This window comes from Eriocheir sinensis, chromosome 65, assembly GCF_024679095.1.
Source record: "Eriocheir sinensis breed Jianghai 21 chromosome 65, ASM2467909v1, whole genome shotgun sequence".
Lineage (NCBI taxonomy): Eukaryota > Metazoa > Arthropoda > Malacostraca > Decapoda > Varunidae > Eriocheir > Eriocheir sinensis.
The window spans coordinates 9,497,204-9,505,478 of NC_066573.1; positions in this window are offsets into that span (position 1 = coordinate 9,497,204).

Here is an 8,275-nt window from a genome sequence, read left to right on the forward strand (position 1 = left end):
GTGCCTTGACGAGCTGCTTAAATCAATAAGGTGGGAAGCCTCGACATGGGCCCGCAGAATTCCTGTTGCATGCCTTACCATGTTGCTATGTTTCTTCTCTTCGTTTTCGTCTTCTCTGTCCCCCTCGTTTCAAAGAATAAGCACCATTCCCCGAGCAGTAACCCGGCTATGCATTCTCCATCCATCCCTTCTTCATGACCTCTTACACAGTCTATGCATTCTCATATCTGCTCTCCCTCTCAGACTCCCTTCAGCCCAGGACAGTGGCGCCTTATCGCATGCTAACATTAAATTCCAAGCGCTTAAGAAAGAGAGAGAAAACGGCTCTACCTTGCGCGATATTAATGATGTCTCGCCGCTAACTCTCTCTTTTTCTTTTACAGTGCCTTGAAACTTTTGTTCTTCCTCCTTGTATTTCCCGAGGCACGGGGAGAATAAGAGAATAGAATACCTTTACCTGTGTAGCGGCAATTAATTACAGGTGCTTCTGCCCTTCCTTCCTGCGTGGACGAATGTATTAACCCTTTGCCGGAGAGTATTAAGAAAATGACCATGTGTTAGAGAGACACATCGAAGATTAATTTCACGTAATGGCAGCAGGGGAGGACAAATCGAGGCCAACTTGAAGGACAAACTAGAAGAGGAGAAGGAAGTGATAAAGGTGAGAAATAGGGGAATAAAGAAGAAAAATAGAGCGACTTATTGGAAGGCGAGAGGCGGGGTTAAATGGTCGATGTTTGAGGGGAAAGGAGGAGATTACGGGGGGAAGGAGGGAGGGAAAGGAAAGGGAAGGAGGATTAGAAGAAAGGGGAGAGAGAGAAGGAAAGAGAGCAAGAAAGAGAGGAAGAGAAAAAGACAATAAGGAAGAAAGAGGGAAAGTGAGTGAAAGAAAGGAAGAGAAAGAAAAAAAGAAAGAAAGAACAGAATTTATTCATCCATTTTCCTTCCTGGTCTGGAGAAAAAAAAAGAGAGAAGGAAAGAGACAAAGAAAGGAAAGAAAAGGAGAGAAAAAGACAAAAAGGAAGAGAGAAAGTGAGTGAAAGAGAGCAAGAGAAAAAGAAAGAGAGAACACATTGTATTTATCCATTTTCCTTACTGGTCCGGAGAAAGATAAAGAGGGAAAAAGAAAGAGATAAAGAGGAAGAAAGAGAGAGCGTGAGAGAAAGAAAGAAAAGAGAGAGAGAGAGAGAGAGAGAGAGAGAGAGAGAGAGAGAGAGAGAGAGAGAGAGAGAGAAAAGCAAGCAAGCAAAAGAGAGCACAAGGTATTTCATCCATTTTCCTTCCTGATTGGGCCGGTCACAGTTTTGCGTTCATTTTTCACGCGATATTTTAAACCACACATTCCTCTCTTTATGCAGCGAGTTTCCGTCATCCATTCTGACGAAGACGGATGACCCACCAAATCCATTAACCCGCGCATCGTTGCTGTGGATGAAATGCTATCCGCTCATCCCCTAACCATCCCTCCCTCTCCCCCTCCCTTCTCATTTTATCTCCCTCTTCCCGTCCGCTCCCACGTGTCCCCTCCCACCGCTCTCATCTCCCATCCTCTCCCCCTATCACCAAACACTCCCAAACGGTAATTACTCCAGTTTGTTTTATCTGTGTTTGTTTGTTTGCTCTCTCTCTCTCTCTCTCTCTCTCTCTCTCTCTCTCATTCATTTTCCCTTTCATTCCTTCCCAGCATCTCTTTTCCTGCCATAAATCACTTTTTTTTGCCTTTTGCTCATACCTGACCTCTCTCTCTCTCTCTCTCTCTCTCTCTCTCTCTGTTTTTTTTTTTTCGCTTATTATACATTCCATTTCCGCCTGACTTTTGCATATTATTTTAACTTTTATTATATCGTACGCAACTATTTTTCTCTTACACATTTTTTTCCTAACAATCAAATAATTCTTTCACGTACAACAGTATCGAAAAAAACACCAACGCTCACTTTTTATTTTTTATCTCTGACGTTTACTACAGTCACTATCGTTCCCAAGCCTTTTATTTTATGTATTTCTTTTTTTAGTGCCTTTTTTTCTATTCTTTTCACGGTAGGTCTGTTGATGCCGCGCCGCCCGGGACCGTCTCTCCGCGCTGATGAGGGCAATTAGTAGGAAATAGAGACTAATGTGTCAATCAAGGCGTTCTCTAATGACGGCGGGACGTTACTCTGTCTGTCTCCATCTGTAGTTAATCTCTCTCTTCTCTCTTATGCGCTCTCTCTCTCTCTCTCTCTCTCTCTCTCTCTCTCTCTCTCTCTCTCTCTCTCTCTCTCTCTCTCTCTCTCTCTCTCTCTCTCTCTCTCTCTCTCTCTCTCTCAAGGTAGATGGCCGCCTGGTAGCTGGCTCATTGCTCCTCTTATATCAGTGTCCGCCGGCTCATCCTCCCTTTCCTTGCCAACTAAACTTATTCCGAAGGTATTTTTTTCTCTTTCGCTGTTCTTCTCTTCCCTCTTCCTCGTTGCCACCATTTGAGTGTTAGTTTTTGAGGTCTGGGTTTTAGTGTCCGTAGAATTGCTTTCCTTTGTAATGCTTTTCGACTTCCAGGTGGCAATAGTGGTCAGATTAGTGCTGATCCGTTGGTCTTTAGCTGGAACAGACGTTTTGCTATGGGTGGGCAGAGCGGAGGCATGGAGTCGACCTTCGTCCCATTGTTAAATCAAGTCGTTAATCTAGCAAGGCTTTAATTAGAGTCCGAAAGCTTGGGACTCATTTTTTGTTTCGTTGCGACACTCTTTCTCTCACTCCGTAACAGTCTATTCATTCCTGTCCCTCTGCACATTCTTTTGATTTTCTGAGTAAAGGCTTCCGAATATGCCACTTTTTTTACTTTTTTTTTACTTGTCTTCGTCCTTTGAAGTCCTCGTTCCAATGCCTCTCCTTCGTGATTCGCTGCTTCTAGTGCAAGTCTCGTCTGTAAAAAGGCTGCTCCCGTCTCTCTGTTACTGTCTTGTTACAGCTTTGTCAGCGCGCTAGTGTTCTCTCTTCGCCTCAGATGAAAGTTGTGTTCAAGTTCTGCATTGAAAGAGGCTGAGGCTGAGGGCCGCGGCGTGTCTATTGTGTGTGCGTCAAGAGGAGGCGTTCGCTGCTAAATGCCTGTCTGTTCCGAGATAGGAGGATGAGTTGGTGGTATTGGCTGCGTCAGTTTCAGTGAAGGACCCGGAGCAGGAAGATGAAGATGGTGGATGATGGAGTGGCGGACTTCCGGGAGGGCTGAGTGAAGATTGGTGGGGTTGGTGCCCGCCGTGCTTGCTATTAGACCGGCTGACTGGCTGGAGGACTTGCCGGAGGGCTGGCAAGGTTGGCCGAAGGGGTAACTGTTTGTTCGGCGGAGTGGGTCTAGGGCTGGTTGCAGGCTGGCTGGAGGACTGGCTAGGTTTCTGGTAGGGTAGCTGAGGGCTGACTGGTTGACGAAGTGACTAGGGAGCTAACTGTTGGGCTGACTGGATTGCTGTTTTGAAGGACTAAAAGACTGGCTGGCTTTGGGACTGGTAAATTTGCAAGAGTGTTGGCTGGAAGACTGGCTGGCTGGCTGGCTGGCTTGTTGGCGGTGGAGCAGGATGTCTTGGGTGGTGGGCTAGGGGCTGGCTGACAGAGTAACTTATCTCAACCTTTTCTGGTCCCGGACGGCGCATCGCCCTTTGTTTTGCTCCACCGTGTAATATGATACTTTAGCGGCGCGGCCTCGTCTGGAGCAGTTGTTCTTGGCCGTGTTTTCCTCGCTCCCTCAGCCTTCACAAGGAGTAAGACCTTGCTACATGTAGTTTCTGGAGTGGGCAAATGTAACACAGCAAATGGTTGGCTAGTTGTCTTGCTGTCTGTTTGTCTGATTGCCCGGATAGGTGGTTGTTTAACTGGCTGACTGTCTGGGTATATGTTTGTCTGGTTGGCTATATGACTGTCGATCTGTTTGTCTGACTGGCAGAAAGGGTAACTGGCCCCAGCCCGTTATGGCCCAGGAAAGTGTTTATAGTGGCGCCATCTTGCTTGGCTCTTGCTGGCCCCCCAGAGGTCATCTTTGAGCCTCTCTTTTAGAGAGAGAATATAGAGTCCGGGTTGATAAGCGATCTTCAGGACAGCATGTGGGTAGTCTGAAGCCACTCGGCGGTGACTGAAACATTCCAGCTGTGGAGGCGGGCAGGACTTGAACCCACGTCCTCCTGGACGCGGCGCCGGCACGCTAACCACTCAGCCAGCGCCTCCCTACTACTACTACTACTACTACTACTACTACTACCACAACTAACACTACTACTATTTGTTGGACACTCACATATACAAAACATTACTAGATCTTCAATTACATGTTCTTTTCCTTTGCCATTTGTTCCTACACTCTTCATTAACATTCATGGTATCTTCTATACACTTTCATCAGGTCTACTTACACATACTTTTTATCTGCATCTTTGATAAGGTAACTGGAAAAAGTGTATAATATGCGATGAATGCAGAGGACGAATATAATAAAACAATGCATAGATATTGATAATGTAATAGAAGAACTGACTGTAAAATAATTTCTAGATAAAAACAATTTCGAGGCGTGAAATAGGCGGTGAATATTCTGTGGCAGCAAATATACTTTTGATGAGTCCTCGGCAAGCTAATTATTCAGTAATCAAGTGCAAATTGCAAAAGCTTACTCCATGACATCATTTTACTTGACTAAAGTACGTGTGTGTTATTGACTCCTTCCTTTGCTTCACCCGCTTATGTCTGTTATTCATCAGAGTTTAGTCATATCTTAGCTGGACGATTTTTAACACCTTGAACGCAAACTTCCTACAAGCAGACATCACCAAGCTACAGGAATGGAGCAAAAAGTGGCTGCAACAATTAGATGGAGCAAAATGTAAAAGTCATGCACCTTGGGAGGGGATATCCAGCATACCAGAACACATGGGAAACACTCCACTATCCACCACAGAAGCAGAAAAAGACCTGGGAATATGTGTTACCAGGCTACCAGTGAAAGCCAAATCCGTGCCAATCGCAGCGGACGGGTTAAGCACGCATTTCATTCTTGGCATCCCCATAAGAATGAGCTTCTTTCCCTGGCAGCCACCCATTCCTCCCGTTCACTTACTATACACCTGGCTTTGCCTTTCACAAAATTGGCGTGTGTTCTTGATTGGTAAATAATGTTAGTAGCGATGAATGAAAGAGTTGAGGCAAATAAGTAAGTGCCAGGCTGGAGCTGCTCTGAAAGGGGATGCAATATTTTTATGAATAATTCAATTTTTCACTTATATTGCATTCAATCTATAATCTTTTATACTATTGTTTCCATGAGCCTTTTCTTTATAGGGTGAAATGGTTTAATTCAGCACTGTTTCAATTTTTCTTGAGAATGGCGATGAAATGTTAAAAGCAGTACAAACATTTCTGAGTTCTTTAATTTATGCCCATCTTTTTTTTTTTTTGTGTTACTTAATTTTAACAAAGGTATGCGAGTTCTACAGTTATGAATGGTGTCGAACATAACTGTCTATGTTGTATAACAGGTTAGCCAAGGCAAATACGGGGCGTCCTGGTGCAGTGGTTAGCACACTCGGCTCACAACTGATAGAGCCCGGGTTCGATTCCCAGGCGGATTGGAAAAATTTGGGCGGCTTTTCCGATACCCTACGCCCCTGTCCACCCAGCGGTGAATGGGTACCAGGTATTAATCGGGGGTTGTGTCCCGTCTCCTGGGATCTGTTCCTTTCTCCTATAATTCCTTCCCCTCCTGTCTCTCTCCGGCATATGACCACAGATGTTGCGCCGACTAAACGAAACTTTCCAAAACTTTTCCAAGGCAAATACCCGAGAAACATGTAGCACGAGATTGACAGATAACTTCCACGAGAACACGAGAGGAACCCAGACAAATAAGGCACCAGACGAACACTTCTTTTGATCAGGTTATAGCTGGCTGTCTGTCTGTCCGGCTGGCTGATTGCTTGGCTTATTGGCTGGTTGAATGATTGACTGGCTCCATGGCTGATAATTTGGTTGGATAGCTGGCTGGCCGTCAAGGTGGTCGGCTGGCTAACTTGGTGACTGGCTGAGTGGTTGACTCTCTGGCTGGCTGGCTGGCTGGCTGGCTGAATAGTTGGCTAATGGACTGAAGGGGTGGGGGAGGGAGGGCCAGGGTAAGGCAATCTACGGCAGCATCCTATCGGGAGTTTTCTTCACATTTTCTTTTTCCTCTCTCTCTCTCTCTCTCTCTCTCTCTCTCTCTCTCTGTTTGTATGTTTGTGTGTGTGCGTGTGTGTGTGTGTGTGTGTGTTCCAATTAGATAAGTCTCATTCTTTTAAAGTCTGCCCATTAAAGGCATTGCGCGTGCTTGTTTTCTTTTAATGTTCTCATCTCATTGTCTGGTATTGCCTCCCTGCTGCCGCTCCCGCTGGTGTTTATCAGACCACTCCTGCCGCAGGCGAAAGTTTTTAATAGTAGTGCATTTGCGTTTCTCTCTCTCTCTCTCTCTCTCTCTCTCTCTCTCTCTCTCTCTCTCTCTCTCTCTCTCTCTCTCTCTCTCTCTCTCTCTCTCTCTCTCTCTCTCTCTCTCTCTCTCTCTCTCATCCACCATTTTTATCATAATTTGCCAGTCATCGTCCCTGTCAGCTTTTCTTATCTCATTTTTACCTCCTTCCTCCTCCTCCTCCTCCTCCTCCTCCTCCTCTTTCCTTTTTTCCTCCATCCATTCCTTTTTCCTTTTTCTCTCTTTTTCTTTTACTTTCCATGATTCGAAAATACCACTTAGGAAATTAATACAGCTGATGATGGTAATGATGATTATGATGATGATAAGGACAATGATTAATATGTTGAAACTTATTTAATGTTCTGTAGCTGCATGCTCTCTCTCTCTCTCTCTCTCTCTCTCTCTCTCTCTCTCTCTCTCTCTCTCTCTCTCTCTCTCTCCTTCCATTGTTCGTTATCTCTATCTCCCCTTCACTAACCCGCTTTCTCTTCCCAAGCCTCTCTTTTTTATCCCTCAACCATCCACAAGTTCTCCGTTTTCTTTCTCCCTATATCTATCTATCTATCTCTATCTATCTATCTATCTATCTATCTATTTCTTCTTCCCTCCCTACAGGCGACTTGTGTTATCGGTTTCACTTGATCTGACTTTTACTTATTTGAGGACAGGAAAATGAAATATCCCTTTGCATATCCGCTTGTCTGCTTGTCTGTCTCCTCCAAGGCAGCGCAGGGAGGCTGACTGACTGGCTGCGTTGTGTTTTGTTTTGATTTTTAAGCGGCGTTACTGTTGCCTAGAGAGCTGCTTTAGCTGAATCCGCTAAAGCAGTGCATGGCGTTAGTAATGACTTGGGGCGCTTGTTATGTTATGAGAGGAACGTAATTAATCAAGGAAAGTTAGTTGCCGGTCGCGACAATGATGTAAGACTAAGGCTGGTGAGGCTGATGAGTAGTGCGGCTTTAGTGTACGATATAATGATGTACAATATTAAATGCGCAAGAATCTACATTAGATATGCTATAGACATTGGACGCGGGTTTGAGTCCTGCCCGCCGCCACGGCTTGGATTTTTTAGTCACCGCCGAGTGGCCTAAGACTACTCACATACTGACCTGAAGACCACTTATCAACCCGGACTCTATAGATTCTTTATCTAAAAAAGACTCAAAGATGATTTCCTGAGGTGTAGCATGAGCCCAGCAAGATGGCACCTCTATAAACGCTTGCCTGCGCCATAACGGGCTGGGGCCGACCATCAGTCCCCTCCAAGAAAGCGTACCGGCGCCATAGGCAGAAACGTATATAAAAAAATATAAAAAATCAGCTAGATTAGTGTAGCTAACGTAGTGTTGGGTTTGGTCAAGTTAGTTTTAGTTACACTGCTAGGTCTGGTCATGCAGTGTAATGCTGGGCAAGGTCAGGTAAGGATAAAGTAAAGACGTCGCTGAAGGCAGTGTTTTGGCTTGAGTGTCTGGAATTTTGCCAGTGCCCGCAGAGGAGAGTGAGAGTGATAAGTATGCCCTTCACCGGCATGTCGCCTCGGGGGAAACCACCCACTCCCTGCACGCAGCCTCAGTGTTGTTCCGCAAGAGTATTAAAACAGACAACAAAAATAACACCAAACTAATTGATGACACCGAATTTTAAGACTTTATTAAACACACGGAAGTAATTATCATGATTATTACGTTTTCTTGTGTGTTGTCCCTCTCACATAGCAACACTATGCACCTAGCTAACACAAAGGGGTTATAAAACTTCACAAATGATTAACAAAAATAAAGGTTTCGTATGACTACCACGCAAATTGTCTCGTTG